Source organism: Canis lupus, chromosome 10, assembly GCF_003254725.2.
Source record: "Canis lupus dingo isolate Sandy chromosome 10, ASM325472v2, whole genome shotgun sequence".
Taxonomy (NCBI): Eukaryota; Metazoa; Chordata; class Mammalia; order Carnivora; family Canidae; genus Canis; species Canis lupus.
Window position 1 is genome coordinate 38,308,808 of NC_064252.1, and position 21,180 is coordinate 38,329,987.

At 40.8% G+C, this 21,180-nt stretch overlaps 1 long non-coding RNA gene across 1 annotated transcript in view; it reads right to left on the reverse strand.

Moving 5' to 3' along the window:
- Nucleotides 1–15,730: 15,730 nt before the first annotated feature.
- Nucleotides 15,731–21,180, reverse strand: part of LOC112675112 (uncharacterized) — a 29,964-nt gene continuing 24,514 nt past the window's right edge. Inside the window, exon 9 of the long non-coding RNA XR_007413531.1 lies at nt 15,731–15,953. This is a non-coding gene — a long non-coding RNA (uncharacterized LOC112675112). The remainder of the gene's footprint in view (nt 15,954–21,180) is intronic.

Below are 21,180 nucleotides of genomic sequence, written 5' to 3' on the forward strand. Positions count from 1 at the left end.
CTTCCTTGCTGTTTATGTTGACAAAGGGCAGGAGGGAACATACATATCTTCACATATTTTTAAAATCTGCTTTTTACCTTGTGGAAGAATGTAGAAAGTCTTTTTTATTCTGAGCCAGGAATACAGCCAGGTTTCAACTGTAGAAAATAAAGAGCAATCTCATTTTCATTTACAATCATAATGATTTCTCTCTGTTTCCCACCTACCCTCCAATTTTTGGCAACCTGCTGGTTGTAGGATGTTTGGTCCCAAGTGTGCACTCACAGATTTATAACTGGAATGATCTGAGTTGGCTAAAAGAATAACCTAATTTTCAGGTGAGGAAGCATGAGCTCTCTGCTTTGGCATCATTCCTCCCAGGGATGGACATAAAACAATTTTGCTGCTACTAGATCCTGGTTTAGGCAAAAAGAGTCTCAGAGCCATGGCAATGCTAGTGCCATTTTTCATTCAAGGCCAGTTGTAAAGTACTGAGATCTCAGGCCTCATCAGAAATGCTGATAATATGCAGAAAACCTTCTTGGATCCATAGAGAACATCCAAACTTTCGTCTGGACAAGTGTCCTGGATCCTCTGAGGTCACAAGAAAGGAAGCAATAGTAGTTAGTTAATATCATATACAAAACTGTGATAGGTAAGCAGAATAATGGCCTCCAAAGATATCCACACCCTAACCCAAAAACCTATAGGAATATTAGGTCACATGGCAAAGTGGTATTAAGGCTGCACATGAAATTCAGGTTGCTAATCAGTTGATCTCGAGCTGGGGACATTATTCTGGATCCATGGGCGGGCCCCACACAATTACAAGGATCCTTATAAATGTAAGAGAACCAGAGAGAGGTAGCATGAAAAGGACTCAGTCTGACCCTGCTGCCCTAAAGATGGAGGATGGGCCCACAAGCCAAGGACTGCAGGTGATTTCTAAAAGCTTCTAAAGCAAGGAAACAGATGTGTGTATGGAAGGAACACGGCCTTCCCAGAACCCACATTTTAGCTCATAGAGACTCATTTGAGTCATCTGACCTCCAGAACCCTAGGATAATAAATGTGGGTTGTTTTAAGCTAAAAGTTGGTGGTAATTTGTTACAGCAACAGCAATAAGCTCTTACAGGAAAGTTTGCCCGTTCTCTTTTCTGCGTCTACTCCATTCCCTAGAATACTCTTCTTTTATCATCCCTCTAAACTGCAACACTGAATTCCCTCCTCTTCATACAAAACCAGAGTTTTTAGAAAACATCATAGATTAGTATCTTCTTGAACTCAGGGAAGGGAACAATCTTAAATAAAATATAGGAAGCATAAAGGAGCAAACTGATTTGTCCCATCACTCCAATTACATTACATTATGAACTTTTGTTTATTTTTAAAAAGATACCTATATTAGTTTGCTCAGGCTGCTCTAACAAAGTACCATAGATAGGGCATCTTGCACTACAGAAATTTGCTTTCTCACAATTCTGCAGGCTAGAAGTCCGAGGTTAGGGTGTCAGGTGAGTCCATTTCTTCTGCGATCTCTCTTCTTGGCTTGTTGATGGCTCTCTTCTCCCTGTGTTTTCACATGGCCTTTTCTCTGAATATGCCTGTATCCTAATCTTTTTTTTTTTTCAGATTTTTGTCTTATTGAAATGAGTTGACACACAGCATTATATTAGCTTCAGGTGTACAACATAGTGATTTGACACACACATTACAAAGTGATCATCACAATAAAGCTAGCTACCATCTGCCACCATACAAAGTTGTTATATTATTAACTATATCCCCTGTGCTGTACATTGTGTCCCTGGTTTTTATTTGTATTATAGCTAGAAGTTTGTAACTTTTAATCTCCTCCCATATTTTACCCCCTCCCTCAACTGGCCACCACCAAACTGTTTTCTGTCTGTGAATCTGCCTTGGTTTTGTTTTTTTTTTAGATTCCACTAACAAGTGAAATCACACAGTATTTGTCTTTCTCTGACTTATTTCATTTAACATGATACCCTCTAGGTCCATCAGTGTTGTCACAAATGGCAAGATTTCATTCTTTTTTATGACTAATATTCCATTACACACACACATACACACATCACATCTTCTTTATCCATTCACATATCAATGAACACAGGTTGCTCAATCTCCTCTTCTTATAAGGACACCAGTCATATTGCATTAGCTTATGATCTGATTTTAACTTAATCACTTCCTTAACTTAATCACAGTCTCCAAACACAGTTACATTCTAAAGTACTGAGCATTAAGAATTCAAAATGTAAATTTGGGGGGTTATGATTCATCCCATAGCACAATACCAATACAGAGGCAAGAAAACATGTAACAATTTTAATAAGAATTGAATGACAATAGACTTTCATATTCAGTCAGGGAATAGAAAGAGCCAGTGGGAGGTATAACGTCATGGTTATATGCATCAGGTCAGGTGATAGATACCTGGATCCAAGGACTGGCTTCACTACTTCTTGCCACATGCAGATGAATAGGTTTTCAAAGAGAAAAACATAGACACAACTCAGCCCATATTAACAGCATTGGAGTGAGAAGGTAAGACACAGAGTAGGGAAAGAAAGTTTCAACACATACAGCTGAAGAAGGGCTCTGTAGTGGTCTGATGCTGTGGTATGCCACCCCCTCCCAGTCTCAGGACAGACGAAGTCATTCTACTCACTACTGGGAATATCTACAGCTGATAGCTCCCAGCTGAGATTCTCAGAGACTCAGCCTCAAGAACACCACCTTACCTAAGATCATGCACTTTCTCAGTGGTATCTTCATCCAATGATTGGTTCATTCATGGGTATAAAGACTCAGCCACCACCTGGCCCCAACTTCTATCAATTAAGCAAGGCCATCCTGACTCCAGCGCTTCCATGGGGGTGGCTGAAACCTTTGTTGTGACTACATCACAGCCCAACTTCTCCCCTTGCCCAATCCCACATCCTTCATCTCCTAGAGGTGCTAATACCAAGAGCACTCACCAAGAAACATCCTGCAGGCACACTTTTCTCTCAGACTCAATTTCATAGGAAACACAACCTCTAACAAAATCATACTCAGAATATAGAAAGAACCCCCACAAGTGAATAAGGAAAATGCAAATAATCCAATTAAAATGAGTAATTAGGCATTTCACTAAAGAGAATATTCAAATACTCAACAAACATGAAAAAAATGTTCAAACTCATTAGTAACCAGGGAAATGCACACTTAAACCACAGTGGGATACCACTAGGCACTTGCTAGGTTGGCAAAAGTTTTAAAATGTGACAATGCCAACAATCAAAGATGCTCTGGATCAAAGAGAGGATACATGGATATTATCACTTTGGAAAGCAGTTTGATGTAACTAAAGTCATGAACATGGTTCGTCGTCATTGAACATGGGTGAACACAAAACTCTAGTCTGGGGTATTGTATACCTAGGGAAACTCAAGCACATGAACACCAGGGTACCTGTGTAAGGATGTAACTGCCCCAGTGTGAAAGCAATCCAAACATCCAGCACAAGTAGGGTCACAGGTTACAGCTTATCCACACGGTAGTGTTTTTGCTGCTATGAAAAGGGCCGCATGAGCTAACATGACAAATTGCACAAAGTCTGTGTGAGAGAAAAGAAGACAAGAAGCACGTGCTGTGTATTCCTTTATAAATTCAAAAGCAGGTAAAAACAAAATTATATTGCTTGGAAACACACACTAGTGATTAAACTTGATGTGATGGTGGGGAACAGTTATCCCTGAAGTTAGGAAGGGCTGAGGGGGGTTGTAAAGAAGAGAAAGGCATGGAGAGCTTGGGGGCTGGTAATGTTCTATGAATGATTTTCATTCACATGATGGTTGCATGTGTTCACACTACAATTTTTTTTATTAAACTGTGCATTTTTTATCCATCTACTTTTCTTTCTTTTTAAAAAAGATTTTATTTATTTGAGAGAAAGAGAGTGAGTGAGGGGAGGGACAGAGGGAGAGGGAGAAGTAGACTCCTTGCTGAGCAGGGAGCCCCATGACGGACCTAATCCCACGACTCTGAGACCATGACCTAAGTCAAAGACAGATGCTTAACTGACTGAGCCACCTAGGTGTTCCCCTTTCACTCTTTTTTTTTTTTTTTTAAGATTTCTTTTAGAGAGAGAGAGACAGCACATGCAAGGGGGAAGGGACAGAGGCAGAGGGAGAGAATCTTACACAGACTCCTCACTGAGCCCAGAGCCTGACTCGGGGCCCCATCTCACCTCTAAGATTATGACCTGAGGGGAAATCAAGAGCTGAATGCTCAATGGACTGAGCCACTTGGGCGTCCCTCAACTTCTTTTCTACCTATGTATGTTTTTTAATTTTGAAGAGGAAAAAAACCAATTTCGCCATTTTAGTTTCCTGCAGCTGCTATAAAAATTACCACACTAGGTGGTTTAAACCAACAGAAAACTTTTCTCTCACAGTCTGGAGACCAGAAGCCTGAAAACAAGGTTCCAGCAGGGCTGCGCTTGCTGTGGAGGCTCTGGTGGGGAACCTTTCCTTGCTCATCCAGCTCTGGTGGCTGCTGGCACCAGTCCTTGGCAGCTCCTTGGCTAATGGCTAAATCCACTCCAATCTCTGTCTGTGTCTTCACTCAGTCTTCTTCTCTGTTTCTGTGTCTTCTTTTCTGTTTTTCTTTAAAAAAAAAAAAAAAGATTTTATTTATTTATTCATGAGAGACACAGAGAGGCAGAGAGACATAGGCAGAGGGAGAAGCAGGCTCCATGCAGCGAGCCCGATGTGGGCTCCAACCCAGGACCCTGGAATCATGACCTGAGCCAAAGGCAGATGCTCAATCACTGAGCCACCCAGGAGCCCTTTCTTTTCTGTTTCTCAGAAAGGCATTTGCCATTGAATTTAAGGCCCATCCAGATAATCCAGAATGATCTCTTTACTTTAAAATCCTGGACTTGGGATTCCTGGGTGGCTCAGCGGTTAAGTGCCTGCCTTCAGCCCAGGGCATGATCCTGGAGACCCAGGATCAAATCCCACGTCAGGCTCCCGACATGGAGCCTGCTTCTACCTCTGCCTATGTCTCTGCCTCTCTCTCTCTCATGAATAAATAAATAAAATCTTTAAAAAATAAAAAATAAAATAAAATAAAATCCTGGACTTTATTACACCTTTAAGACTCCTTTACTGGGGCCTCTGGGTGGCTTAGTTGATTGAGCCTCTGACTCTTGATCTCAGATCAGGTCTTGATCTCAGGGTTGTGAGTTCAAGCCCCACATTGGGCTCCACACTGTATGTGAAACCTTCCGGGAAAAAAAAAAAAAAAAAAAGACTCTTTTTCCAAATAGGGTCACACCCACAAGTTCCAGGAATTAGAACATGGAGGGGGGTCACATTTAACCCGTGACATTGCCTTTTGACATTGGTTGAATGCCACCCCTCTCTGGGTGAGCTATCTCTCTCTCTCTCTTCTAATCTCTCCCTCAGACTCTCCTTTGCATTTGGCACCTTAGTATCTTCTGATCCATTGCTTTCTACCTGATATTGGTGTTTTGCTCCACTTGTAAGCTCCTTGAGGGCAGGGGCCATGTTCTGATCATATTTTTAGTATCTAGTATCTATCTATATGAAGGTGTCAGTGAATATCATTTGAGCCATATTCTAGACGGCATTCTCTCTGCAAACATACACTACACCCCCTCCCAATGCACACATTTGCAAAGGCATGGAAAATACTGAAAGAGTGAAAGTATGAGAGAACACCCACCAAACTGAAAAGTGTTTACCTTGCAAAAGGAACTGGAATTGGGTTATGAATTATGTCCTTATCTCTTACATCTTTTACTACAGCCTGAAAAAGACATTGTTCCTGTTACCAAAAAAGAAGCCATTGTGTCATCATCAGATGAGAATGTGTCTGAACTGAACTTCCAAGCACCACTGATGGGTTGGCAAACATTCCCCCAGCCTTTTCCAATGGCCCTGCAGTAATCATGGTAGGCAGGGATGAATAACTGAACCTGGATGGATTCAGGTCTAGGCTTGGTTCTCCACCCCGAAAGATTCCAAACCTTTACATATAACAAAATTTATAAAGTATTCTGAAATGAAATTTATAGTTTATATGCTATCTTCATACATAACTATTAAAAATCAACATAATTCAAGAAATTCATGAAAAGGAGAAATGAGGAGACATTTATGGTTTAAAAAAAAAAAACATGTAGTCAGATACCTGCACCCAAATAAAGCTACTCCCAAAGATGGCAGCTATTGCTACAAAGTGATTCAAGTGGGTTGTGTTGGTGACTCAAACACTTCACACAGAATTGCCAGCAGTGACAGAATTTTCCCAAAATCCTGATGATGCTTGATAAAATAAAAGTATAAAATCTGGAATATACAGTGTACATTAAACCACCAAAAAAACCCCCCATCTTTGTGTGTATATGTGAATCAAAGCTAGTTTCCAAGCTTAGATCATTAGAAGTAGATTTTCATCTACATGCTATCCAGTGATGTTATCCAATGATGTCTGAAGGTTGTGCAAGATGCCAGGTGCTTCATCACTGTGTAGGACAGTCAATGCTTCACAAGGTAGAGAGCATCATAGGCCCCCTACCTGCTAAACGCCAGTGGAATTCCCAAGCCACCATAGAAATAAAACCTTCCCTACAAGGGACTAGCCTTATCAAACATCAAAACATTTCATTAAGCCTCTATAATTAAAACAGAACAGTAATGTGGATAGATAGACCAAAGGAACAGAACAGAAAGTCCAGATATAGACCAAAATACACTTGGAAAGTCACTATGTGATAAATGTGGCACCTACAATTACTGGAAAAAAAGATAAATCATTTTTATTTTTTTAAAGATTTATTTATTTTAGAGAGAGAGTACATGCACATGAAAGGAGGGGCAGAGGCAGAGAATCTCAAGCAGACTCCCCCCCTGAGCACAGAGCCTGATGCAGGGCTTGATTCCATGACCCATGAGAGCACATCTTGAGCCAAAACCAAGAGGTGGATGCCCAACTGACTAAGCCACCCATGTGCCCCCTTGATAGACCATTAAAAAAAATTTCTCCCAGTTTTATTGAGATACAATTGACGTGTACAGTGTATATGTTTAAAGTATACAATATAATGAACTGATATATGTATATATTGAGAAATGACTACCACAAAAAGTTTGGTTAACATCTATCATCTTATATAGCTATATTTTTTTCCTTATAATGAGGGCTTTTTAAGACCTATACTCTTAGTAACTTCTAAATATGCAATAGAATGTTGTTAACAAGGGTCACCATGTTGTATATTACATCCTCAGGACTTATGTATCTTATACCTGGGAATTTGTACCTTTTGATACCTTCACCCATTTCCTCTACCCCAAACCTCACCTCTGGCAACCACCAATTTATTCTCTGTTTCTACAAGTTTGAGTTTTTTTAGATTCCACACATAAGTGAGATAATGCTGTATTTGTCTTTCTCCATCTGATTCATTTCACTTAGCGTAATCCCCTCAAGTTCCATCCATGTTATCAATGGCAAGATTTCCTTTTTTTCTTTAAGGCTGAATAATATTCCTCTGTGTGTGTGTGTGTGTGTGTGTGTGTGTGTGTATCCTGTTATTTTTATCCATTTATCTTTTGAGGAACACTTAGGTTGTTTCCATGTCTTGGCTATTGTAAATAAGGCAGCAGTGAACAAGGGTACTGATGTCTCTTTGAGATAGTGATTTTATTTCGTTTGTATATATACACAAAAGCAGAATTGCTGAACCATATGGTAGTTCTACGCAAACTGGCCTTCTTAATACATTCTGTTAGGATGACTGGATGGACATTTGGAAAAAAATGTTGTTCTTTATTTCATATGTGACAATAGGATAAACTTCAAATAAATCAAAGACCTAAATATTTAAAAAATGAAAGAGAAATTCCTTTATAACCTGGTAATAACTTTGACTGCATAAGAAAATACCATAAGCAAAGTAAAAAAACAAATAAGAAATGGAAGGAGAATATTTGCCACATTCATCACAAATAAAAGACTAATCCCCATAATAAATAAAGAGCTCTCAGAAGCAGAGCAGGAGAAAAAGAATAAACATCAAATAGAAATATTAGCAAAAGACATGAACAGTTTATATATGCAAAAGCATAGTGTTGGCTTTTGCAGTATGTATACTAAAATTGGAACAAAAAAGGCATATATATGACCTCGAAGCACATGAAAGAGGATCAACTTCAATCATAGTAAGAGTTATGCAATTTAACCTATCCTGAGTTACCATTTTTCATCTGTCCAGATCAGCAAAGGTGCAAAAGTACAACAAATTCTGTTAGCAAGGCAGCGAGGCCACAGTTCTGATATATTCTGGACAGAGGACAAAATGGGATGACCACTAGGGAGGGGAATGTGGCAATGTCTAACAGAGCTCCATATACATTTACTTTTTGACCGAGCAATCCCACCTCTAGGAACTTATGTTGAGAATACACCTCCACCAACACAAAACAACACACTTCTGTGATTATTCATTATGCAATTATTTATAAGAGCAAAATATTGGCAATGACTTAAATGTCCTCCTTTCAAGAACTGATTGAATAAGCTAGGGTACAGATGCATAAAGGAATGCTACCCAGCTGCAAAAAGTGAATGCCAAAGACTCCCATTTCGTGTTTGAACAAAAAACAAATGTGAAATGATTTTTAAAACACATTAAGTGAAAAAAGCAAGATAGAACATTTAAATAGCATCGTATGCTTTGTGCATAAAAGAAGGGGAAATAAGCAAATAGTTATGTATTTGCTTTTTTTTTTAAATAAAAAAGATCACAGGAAGATTAAATCAGAACCAATAAAACTTGGTGTCAAATAAGATCAGGATGTAATGGATAAGGATGGAAATAAATATTACTTTTTACATAGTTCTGACTTCTGAAGTGTGTAAACGTTTTACACATACAAAAATAATATTAAGTAAAATTTTTTAAAAACGTATTCTAAAGCTGGTCAAACACAGATAAATGATTATTGGTAACAGAAGTACATAGAAAAAAGAAATAGCTTACATAACTTGAATGGAGTCCTCTAAGCAAACACACTTACTGAGATATTCTCCAGGCAAAAGATCTGCAAGAAATCTTGACTTAGCAGTTCTATTGGTGGTGATGGTTTTGATGAAACAATTCTGAAATATTTTGAGTATGTCAGAGAATAGAGCAAATATAAGGTAAATATAGTGATGTTTCAGGATCTTCACATGGAAGAAGGAAAGCACAAATATGGAATGGAAGGGGGAAGAACTCTGTGGTATTGAATTTATTTGAAGGTATTGATATGCATTCATGATTTTTAAAAATATATTATGTATCTTTTTCCATTGAAAAGATTTAGAAGCAATGATGTACCAGTAGCAGTGAGCACTCTTCGTGCCCATATTGTAGTTTCTAAGTATCATTCTGCATTAAAACAAGGATTCCTTAGTAAAATGGCTGATTATGTCTACAGGAGGAAAAATATGAGACTGGAAGAGCTCACAGACCAATAGTAACTTGCAAAATTTTCTTGGCTAATTAGTAGTCTAGCTAGAAACTGAACCCAGCTCTCCAAAAGCCAAATCCAGCTGTTCTTTGCACTTCACTGCACCACATTATCCACCATGAAATTTATGCTCAATTTTATAGAATTTGTATTTTGGTGTCACTTCTTAATTTTACAATTTTGTCACAATCACCAAAGTACTATCATTCTCATCTTATTCTCCTTTAATGTAAACAAGGCTTTTTAAAAGTCAATCACAAGCCTTCCGGAGCATCCAGGCTAAGGGCTTGAGCTGCTTTCATGTTGTCTACACAACTGTCCTTTAAAACCTTGCTGTGAGGGGCGCCTGAGTGGCTCAGTGGTTGAGCGTCTGCCTTCAGCTCAGGTCATGATCCCAGGGTCCTGGGATCCAGTGCCACATCGGGCTCCCTGCAGGGAGCCTTCTTCTCCCTCTGCCTATGTCTCTACTCCTTTCTTTGTGTTTCTCATGAATGAATAAATGGATGAATGAATGAATGAGTGAATAAGTAAATAAAACCCTGCTGAGAATGTCCAGACCCAGATGAAGGGTCAGGAGCTGACTTTGAGAAACACGTCCTTCTGCAACAAGTCCTTTGGGTTGAATGCGATGATTCTTCCTCCACCTAAGTTAGCCTGGTTCTTTTCCTGAAGGAGGAGCAAATGCGGGAGGAGCACAGAGAGAAAAAGAGGCAAAAGCAGAAGGAGGAGTATTTCAAGAATATTGAACCTTTCATAGAAAACCTGATGACAACACACATGAAAGTGCATTCCTGAATCAAGCTGGAGGCGCCCCTTCATATGCATCATGTGCGCTGAATCCAAAAGTGTTTACTCCCCCATTTCCTTGCCGTCCCAGGAGGCTCCCCTCATCTGTAAAATAGTCGTCAGGGGCCCTCTTCTCAGACCCATTGCTGTGTGGGGCACTGAGATCTGTTATCACCACACCATTAATTTCCACATACATCTGCTTGAGGATTTCTTCCTGCCTCTGTGGCACATTCATCTCCATCTAATTCACATTTTATTGCCCTTGTCTTGATGCGAGCAAGCATTATCAAGTACTGTAAACATTTGGGAGCTGTGCTAGGCGGCCAGTAGCACCCCCCCCTCCACCCACTGTGGTTGGAGGCAGCACATACAGCTTTAATTTCCAGTCAGGATCCTAAATGGCCCAATTGAAACAGCTCACTCACTTCTCAAACCCATCTCACCCGTACCTCCTAATTTACCGAGTGGAGTACACGGCCTTCCTGAAAGTGAAGTGAAGCCACTGACTTTCTCTTTGTATTTTCGGGTCCCCTGGCTCACCGCACAACCATATCTACACTTGAGGAGGGCTGTTCCCGTTCCCCAGAGGGCCTGGCAGGGGTCCCAAAAGGCAATTTCCCATCCCTGTGGAGGCTCAGAGCAACCTCTGCTGAAGTTGCAGCCCGCCCGGGAGGCTCTAAATCTTCCAGCCTGCCCTTCTCAAACGTGACAAGTGCACAGACCACTCTAAAGGGGAGAAAATCATTCACAGTGGCAGATAGAACTCCAAGGATCCTCTTTGAACAGCACTACATTAAAAAATTAGAATTTCATTCCATGAGAATATCTTTTAATTGCAAATTAGCACTGCAAAGAGGTCTGTCTGCACAACTGGTCTAATTTAGAACACGCCCGTAGCCCTGGCACAGTTGGGGAATGGAGCTCAGCCTTATTTTTGGCATTGTTCTGCAGGGAGCTATAAAAGGATCCACACTCACACCTTCTCATTGCTCCCCGCAGCTCCCCTGTGGGCCGGAACAATAGCTCACCAAACTCCTGTTGCCAGGCTTGCCTTTGATCTTACAACTCTCCCTGAGCCTGGCCCAAGCTCTCCTGGGTTTTTCGGGAAAGGTGATGGAGGTCACAGCTCACCCAGGGTCACAAGGCTAATAGCTATGAGGTTGAGCCATATCCATGGCCATGTTGGCATATCAAAGATTCCAACCTCAGCGATACCACGTGGCCCCATCTACTGGAATCTGGAAGCTGGCCCAGAACCTAGAATTTCTAATGCCATGCTGAGTGTCTCGCCACCATGCGAGATACTTCTGGAACAAAGTTTGGCTTGTTAAAGAAATGGTGGTTATCTCTGTAATAAATTACTACGTTGTCATTAAAGTCAGGTTTTAGGAGGATGTGGGGAGTAAGTATTTTTCCTCTTTTTTTTTAAGAAAAAATACAAAATTAGTCTCTCTGAGTTTTCTTTGATTTTTTAATTTGTATCTTTCTCTTTTTTTTAAAGATTTTATTTATTTATTTCAGCGAGAGAGAGAAAGAGCACAAGCAGGAGACGGAGCAGAGAGAGAAGCAGACTCTCCACGGCACAGGGAACCCAACATGGGGCTCGATTCCAGGACCCCGGAATCATGACCTGAGCAGAAGGCAGATACTTAACCCACTGAGCCACCCAGGGGGCCCTAATTTGCAACTCTTTTATTAAATACAAATATTTTGAGACAAGTCAAGCTTCTTTGTTTTCTCCACCTTTTTCTCTCTCCTGCTAAGGGCAAGTCAGTATATTCATTATGCAATTTATCCTTCCATTTTATCAGAATAAATATTTACATCCCCCTTTCTTAGGTAAGTAGTAGCATATCATATTTGCTTTCTTCTGCTTGCTTTGTATATTTAATAATATATCCTGGAGATCATAGCCTGACACTATTTCGAGGTGTTCCTCTTTCTTCTGAAAGCTGTATGGTACCCCACCAGTCCCCAAATGTGTCCACCTCAAAGAAAGCTGCTGTGAGACTACCACACATATGTCTCTTTGTGTTTTGTTATTTTTTTTTGCCAGTGTATTTTCAGAATAGGTTCCCAGAAGTAGTGTTTCTGGCTTAAAAGGCAAATGTGTAGGGAATTTTATTAGATATTGCTAAAGTCAGCTTTCATCTCTGTAAGTCATACACGAGAGTGTGCTTCTCCACACTCATTGTCATAACTCACCTTTGGGGTCTGGCTAATATGATTAAGTGAGGCTTGTTGACTCTATAGATTTTACTGGTTTCCCTTCTCCAGCTCACTTTTCTATAGAGTTCACCAAACCTAGAGATCTTTTCTCCTCCGTATTGAGAAGCCCCTTATATACTAGAGATGATCCTTTGCCTGACATTGTGAGTGTTGTCTCCATTTGTCATTTGTCTTTTTGATTTGCCTGGAGTTCCATTTTTTTTAAGAAAAAATGTATAGCATCAAATATATCCCCCTTTTACTATATAAGCTTCTGGATTTTAAGTCATATTAGGAAAGATTTGTCCTCTCCCAGGTTATACAGGACAAATTAACTTCAAAGGGAAGGAGATGCAACACACAAGGAGCACCACGGCCAGAGAGTCGGGAGGAGGAAGTGTTGACTGCCCTGAAATGAAGTGAGCTCACGGCTATGGTCAAGGAATGGGACAACCAACTGAAAGTGGGAGTTGGGGGTGAGCCAGGGAAGGTGGCCAAGAGAGTCCCATAGGACTCCTGGAGGTGCCAGGTAAAGCTCAGGACCACCTCCCAGGAAAGCACACTCATCATCCATATGTAACAGCAAACAGAGCCAGACCACGTGGGAGCCATGCCAGGCTATCTCCTCTGCAACCCTGTCCACGAAGTGAAGGAACAAAGACCAGTCCCCCCAACTCCTCAATCCACCCCCTGAATCCTAGAGACACAGGTCACATTTGTGCTGGGGGAAGAGTGTTTGGAAACAGTTATATGATTAAGCGTTACCTCGAAGCTGAACTAAATTTTTATAATGGGAAGTGACTCCCAAATTATAGAATCTTCTCAAGACGTCATTAATAAAGGTATGATCTAGCTTGAAAAGGGGATTCAATATTACATAATTAGGGGTAGTTAGTGATTGGAAAATTCAGGACCATTTTATGCTTGGGTTTGGGTTTACACATATTTTACCTTATTTAACCCAGAAAATAAGGTAGATATTGCTATCGAATCTTTATAAGGAAGGAAAGTAAGGCTCAGGGAGGTTAGGTTGCTTTCCCAAGCTCCCCCCCTGCTAGTAAAGGTGTAACTAAAATTACTAAGCAGTTGTTGTAGGCTGCTGTTGATTTCACTCCACCATGTCTGCCCAAGGTAGGACCTCAGCTAGCACACTAGACCTGGCATACGGGAAAAATGTCACCTCCGATGGTCCTTTTCTGGATAATTATTATCTAATTCAAAAACTCTACAACCCCAAATGGATTATAGAAAAAGGGAGCACATACATTCATCAGAAATTCCTCTGAAATTCAGAGCAGGCTTTCACTGGAGATTTGAAAAATCAAAGTGAAAATTTTTTTCTGCTTCTAAAGAATAAAAGGAATGTAAAAATAATTCCCTTGTGGCTCCACCATATGAAATTTGAGGTTAGCAATGTCTGCCTGAGTTAATTCATTTGGAAAAATCGATTGCTAATACCTAAGGCAAACTCGATACAGGCAGGTACATATCGTCACATCTGGAAACATAATTGGATTAGTCTCTTAATGTCTGGCCACCAGAAATAATTCCCAGTGCTAAAACGATTACAGTCAGAGCTGTAGAATGAATGCCCTAAAACCAAAGAGCCTGTCTTCACTGATCCAAAAAGTCACCTCCAAGGAGAAGGAAAACACACTTAGAAAAATTTATGTACGTAATTCAACTCAGTTTCCTTAAAATGCTTCACGCTCTGGTAGAGGTTCTGTTAATATCCTCAATATCTGAGTTAACAAGTGTCTTTTGAGTGCTTTTTGGTGCTGAGTGCTGTGTTAAGTACTGAGGAGTAGTCAAAAGAGATGATTGTGCAATACATTACATTAAGAGCCTTTGAAGCAAACTGTGGTATAGTTGACAAGACAGAGGTTGAGGGATAAAACCCTTATATGTGATATAGGGAAGAGTTGCCCCGAGTGAGGAACTTAGGCTGGGGTGAGATGGGTGGAATGGACAAGAACTCAGAACAGAGTAGTCAATGAGGAAAGAGGTGGGGAGGGCATTGTGGAAAAGTAGGACTTGCAACATACTCTGGAAGATGCATAGTCATCCCTCCAATATCTGCTCTTTCTTCTACGGTATTCAAGTTCTAGCTGGCCACTTGGTCACACAGTGAAAAGTGACATTTCCCAGCCTACCTTGCAGTTGAGTGCAGTTGAGCCATGTAACTAAGTTACATGAAAGAGGAGGTGGGATGTGTCTTTAAAATAAGAGCAGTGGGTCGCCTGGGTGGCTCAGTCAGCTGTGTCCAACTCTTTTTTTTTTAAGATTTTATTTATTCATTCATGAAAGACACACACAGAGAGAGAGGCAGAGACACAGGCAGAAGGAGAAACAGGCTCTATGCAGGGAGCCCAACACAAGATTCGATTCCGGGTCTCCAGGACCACACCCTGGGCTGCAGGCGGCGCTAAAGCGCTGCGCCACCAGGGCTGCCCTGTGTCCAACTCTTGGTCTCAGCTCAGGTCTTGGTCTCAGGATTGTGACTTCAAGTTCCATGTTGGGTTCCACGCTGGGCTCCACACTGGGTGGAGCCTACTTCAAAAGAATACTAAGAGGAGTATTCCCTTCCTCTTTTTTTATTGCTGGCTCAGACATGCATGTGATGGCAAGAGCTGAAGAAACCACCTTGGACCCTAAGGTAAGAGCTATATTTTGAAGATGACAGAGCCATCCAACCAGCTCTGGACCAGCTCCCTCCTCCCTCCTGACAAATATGTGAAAGAGTAGTAAACTTTAAACTTGTCTAAGACACTATATCACCATGTGTTAGGAAGTCTCTGTATTTTGGGATAGCCACCTGGGACTATCCTAATTAATACATGTGCTTATGGAGGAGATTCATCAATAACAAAAGGACTTTGCTTTAGGTCAGAGTCTAGTAGAGGTGATAGAATTGTGAGCAAGTAACAACAAGAAAATTGACATCTGCTATAATAAAGCCTTTATGTGTCTGCACGGACCCATTGCAGGCATGCGTTACGTTCTCTACTCAAGAAACCTAAATATACACCAAGGTTCCACATGGCCCAGTCTCATTTCAACCCTATATTCAAAGAAATGCTTTGATTACTGTATATTATATTGAGCTGTATTAAAACTAATTTCAGGTTTTCCCCCACTTCCTTCACAAAATATCAAAGGAGTTTCCATTTATTTTGCACAGCAGCACTTTTATTAATTTCCTTTCTTCTGTAGTTCATCTACCTCCTGCAACCATACCATTGCCCCTTACTCCTTAAGGTTTTAACTCCAGTTTTCTGCCCCTAGGAAACCATGTTTTGGAAACCATGCCTGAGTGGCCTCTTCTCTCTCCTCTTCCTTCCATTCCATGGCATTCTTCCTGTGGCAGGCATTGACACTTCCTCTGCCAGAGTCCTACTGAATCAGACAGCTTCAGGATGGTAGGAAGATCTGAAAGAGTTGGGGGATCATTTCTTGGAGGCAACATTCTCCACTTTTTAGCACTAACTCTTGAGTATCTACAGATAGTTTTGTAGAGGAGACTCCCTCTAAGTTATTTGGATTCTAAAGGGAAGTCACCATGTATGGAAGCCTTTTCAGGTTGACAATTTAAAACATTATTACTGTGTATTAGAAAAGAGAACACTTACAGAGGACAGGGGCTTATAGCAATTTGATGAATAGAATTTACTGTTAGGACTTCAGCAGTCTAAGCCACAAGCACTTTGCAGATGGTCTTGGCATAAATGACCCTCTTTACTTCGCACTGTCCCACTTGATGGGTTATCACTGTTGGACACTCCTGGCAACCAGTTGCCCAATCATCAGCCAAGTTGGCTGTCAAGTAAATTTAACACTCTGGCTGGCCAAATGCAAACATTGTCTCTTTAGTCACATTGAAAACTGGCCTGTCTAGATTACTTCTGAATATTAAGACTATTGGAGGACGCCTGGGTGGCTCAGTGGTCGAGCATCTGCCTTCGGCTCAGGGCCTGATTCTGGGATCTAGGATCAAGTCCCACAGCAGGCTCCCTGCATGGAGCCTGCTTCTCCCTCTGTCTGTGTCTCTGCCTCTCTCTCTCTGTGTGTGTGTGCCTCTCATGAATAAATAAATAAAATCTTAAAAAAAAAGACTATTGGTTTCCTTTACTCAAAACATAATATTACAATACAAAGACATTCAATGATAACATAGTAAAATGAAAGAGCTGATTGCCACTTAGTGATTTAATTCTTAAAAAACAAAATACACACACACACACACACACACACACACCCCAACACACTGAAGAAAAAAAGACTGGAACCATGTCCCCTGGGTGTCTCAGTCGGTTAAGTGTCTGCCTTAGGCTCAGTTCATGATGCTGGGGTCCTGGAATTGAGTTCTGCATCAGGCTCCCTGCTCAGCAGAGAGTCTGCTTCTTCCTCAGCCCGTCCCTCCTGCTCCTGATCTTCCTTTCTTTCTCAAATAAATAAGTAAAATCTTTAAAAACACACACACACACACACAAAAAAAAAACCACTGAAACCAAAAGTATTGTTTTTTCCTGATGGTAGGATTCTAGATGATTTTTTTATTGCCTTCTTTTTGCTTATATATATTGTCTAATTTTTGTACAGCAAATTTTTTTCCTAATGGTATTATTCCATGGCATTATCCCAACTTTGTTCAATTTGGCTTTGAAAGAAGAGGAGAATTTAGTCCAACAGATGATCTCTATGGGGGTGCAGTTCAGTAAACTCTGTAGTGGGCATCAGAGGAAGGGAGACGATACTCTGAGAGCTGGTAAGTAAGGACTTAGGGCACCTGTACTAATATTTGGCTCAGGACCTAGAACGCAAACATTTATCATTACTTTGTGGGTTCTTTTTTCTGGGTATACAGTCATTTTCTCATATGAAGTTAAGTATTTACAAGGAAACATTGCATTAAGATAATCATGAAGACTTCAAGTGATCATCTGTGTGGGCTGTTTATTTTTTCACCTGAAGTGGTAATTGCCTCTTTGTGACATCATAATTGCTTGCTGGAGACCTGATTATCATGTCACCAACAGAGGATTAAGCCTTCAGGTAAGGAGGAAGCTGCAGGAGCAGATGAGCCCCCAGGAAACCAGGATTCAATTTTCATGCAAATGTCAAAGTTAATAAAGGCAAAGCAGGAAAGGTTGACAATTTCACTTTCCTAGTGTATCTGTTATCACGAAATGGGTTCACAGTGTTTTCCATGAGCTGCAAGCTAGCTTTTCATTTCCTCCAACCTAAAACCAACATGCTTTCCGATTATGAATTCAGTGATAGGACACACATGCACCGTATTTTCTTTTCTGATGCAAGGGAATGGGGGTGAGGGCAGGTGAAGGACAGACTGGTTTGGAATCAGGGTGGGGGTCGGCAGGTCGGTGGGGGTCTGCAAGTGCTGGGACGCATACTTGAGAAAGCCATGAATCTTTTAGGCTAATAGTGCTTAAAGATAAAATATAACCGGCTACATTTATTTCAGCTGGTATTTTTCCTAGCTATAGAACTTTAAATATTTTCCTGCTGAAAGCAATTTTACTAATTTTGTTTATTTTTTCTCTTATGAAGTACACTGTCCATTTCCTTCCTCCTTTCTGTTTGTATATTGTTAAAATCACTGCATATAAAACCTCAAATAATGAGAAGGCTCAGGGTTTAGGCTGTGGATTCTAATTAACAAAATATGCTACTTCATTGAAGATTACAACAGGAAGACTCTTGTCTCCGCCCTGATTGTTGAAAATAGTTTTACTAGCGACGTTTCTGGATACATCAGCTCTAGTTAATTGACATTTTATTCTATCTGTCCTTTAGATTAGGTCGACGACATTGTTTTCCACTTATAAAGTAAGACCTTAACAACTGCAGGAAAGGCGTGCGGATTGTGAATATTACCTTATGCGGAAGGAGCAGATCAAATGACACCAGGGTTTGCCAATCATTCATTTTTGAGAGTGTAGGTTTCCTCTTAATAGCAATTTTCCCCCTCAATCCTTTGAGCTATTTCAGAAGTTGATTTCACGGTTGCCCTTCCCGTAACCCTAAGTCAGACTGGGCTAGGTTCATGATGTAGTAATGAACAACTCCAAACCTCAACGGCTTAGCACTTAAAAGCTATTTCTTGTCTACTCAAAGTCCTTCACTGTCCAGGGGCAGCTGTTGTCCGTGAGAGATTCAGGGATCAAGACTACTACACCTGTAGCTCTGCGTCTCCACCAAGGCCCACCCCCACCACCGGAGGGGGCACAGAGGACACGGGCTTCTTGCTGCTGTGGCTGGGAAGCCATCTACTCATCACTTTTGTGCATGAACCTTTGGCCAGATCTAGACACACAGGCCCCTCCCAACTACAAGGGGCTGGGTACAGTTTTATGTGTTCCCATCAAGGAAGGACATAAAAATAGATATGATGAACACACAGGACTATCTCTCCTATATCAGTCTCTTTAAACCCTATGAGAAACAAAGTAAATGCTTTTTGTGGAGAGGATCAGGAACCTTAAGAACTGGACCAATCTACAGACCAAGGTGCCAGTGTGGTCTTCAGACAATCGTATGGAGTTGCACACACTCATCCCAGACCTATGAAACCAGAATCTCTGAGACAGGAACCAGAAATCTGTATTTTTAACAGCCTCTGCAGGGGGTGTCTGGGTGGCTCGGTAGGTTAAGCATCTGTCTTCAGCTCAGGTCATGCTCTCAGGGTCCTGGGCTCAAGCAACCAAGCCTGCATCAGGCTCCCTGTTTAGTGGGGAGTCTGCTTGTCCCTCCCTTTCTATCCCTCCCCTCCATTTGTGCTCTCTCTCTCTGTCTTTCTCTTTTCTCAAAAGAAATAAACAAAATCTTTGAGAGAAAAAAAAAAAGCCTCTGCAGGTAAGTCTTCTGCACATTACACTTCAAAAAACACTACACACATATTTCAGTGTGCCTCTGAAAAAATAAGAGAAAATTCTATTGCCAAAGAGGTTTAAAAACACTTATTTCTGTATTGTCCACTTGGTTATTCATAAAACAATGTGATATGTAAAAGACCCTGACCAAGAGCCTTTGGAGGGACTTCCAAAGGCTCTTTATGGTGGGTGGCATAAAGATGTTGGCAATTTCTGTCTGGAAAAATGTATCTAAACCTAGACACAACTCTCTGAAATAACGATCTCAGGGGACTGAAATTCAAACAAAAGCAGACAACAAATTTAGAAACATTCTTGAAGAAGTGCTCACGTTTTGAGTAGTAGTCTATGGTTTTGTTGATGGGCGCGGCTTCTATACTCTGGTCTCCATGGTTCCACTGGCAAGGATGGCAGATTGGCCAGTGTCAGACTGGCTGAAAAAACAACTGCTTTGTTGTCAGGCAGTACACCTTGGGGTGGGGGGCTGGGGTAAACATCCCCTACGATTTTGTTGGCAAAGAAGTGGCAGATTCAACCAGGAAGGAGAAAGTGACAAAGACTGTCCTTGACCAACAGTAGTCAGCCTCCTCTAAGCATTTTTCTCAGCCTTGGCTTCACATTTGGGTCTTGTCCTCAAGCCTGCATAGCACAATTTTAGCAAAAGTCCTGCTAAGCCAGTTTAGTGAGACTCCACCACTCTCAATATCTGATCAAATTCCTCATCCCCTCCCATCCTCCAAGTGATATCTGATCACTCTGGCCTGCCTCCAGAAAGAATTATCTTAGGTCAGTTTGGCAAAAAACTACTCCCCCCATTCCTGATAGCTCCTCAGTAATTTTTTAATTCACTGATCCACATCCCTTGCTCCCCTTATCAAGTGGAGACTTGTCCTTGTTGTATTTGAAATTGAATCCAGGTCGATACAGAAGTTTCATTTCCCCTATTGCAGTAGTTCCTGAATAAAATCTATTGGTATCACTTTGACTACTGTCCAGGTCTGGTTTCTTTAACAAAGAAAAACTTGCAGCTTCAATAGCCTGAGATTGAGGACACTGTTAGGCCAAGCAATGGGCCAACTAGAAGTTTAATAAGATAATGCTAGAAATAAGAGAACTATAAAAGGGCTAAGATAAGCCCTTTACATATCTCTGGGTGACTAGAAAACTATTCACCTTGGAGCTGACCCATGGACCTGAGGTGAAAAAAGAAAGTCCAGGGAGACCCGAGGTCTAATTGCTACTTAGAATGCCTTCTCCAACCCACACGCAGGTCCCTCAGCAAAGGATGTAAGCCTTACAGACTTGAGGTGTTTGAATACTGCCTAAAGTATTGGTTAACCAGAGAGCGACACAGACATAGGGAAGCCCTTAGGAAAGGCAGGCAACAAATATAAGAACAAAAAACTTAGTAGACACATCTACCATGTACCATAGGGAAGATAGATTCCAAGGTTTAAATTTAGATAATGATGAACTACAGTAACAACTTCGAGAAAAATAAAACAGAATCTAGAATTGCTATACTGTATTTTCTACAATATTCAGTTTAAAACTTTACTAGACTGAAAATAGGAAAGTATCACTCATACTAAGGAAAAAAGAGCAATAGAAAGTGACTCTGAATGGGCCCAGATTTTGGATTTAACAAAGACTTCAAATCATCTATTATAAATACGTTTTAAAAATTTAAGAGAAAATACAACAATGACTCAACAGAGAATCACAGTAGTGAAAAAGAAAGTATAAAAAAAATAAAAGTTAATTCT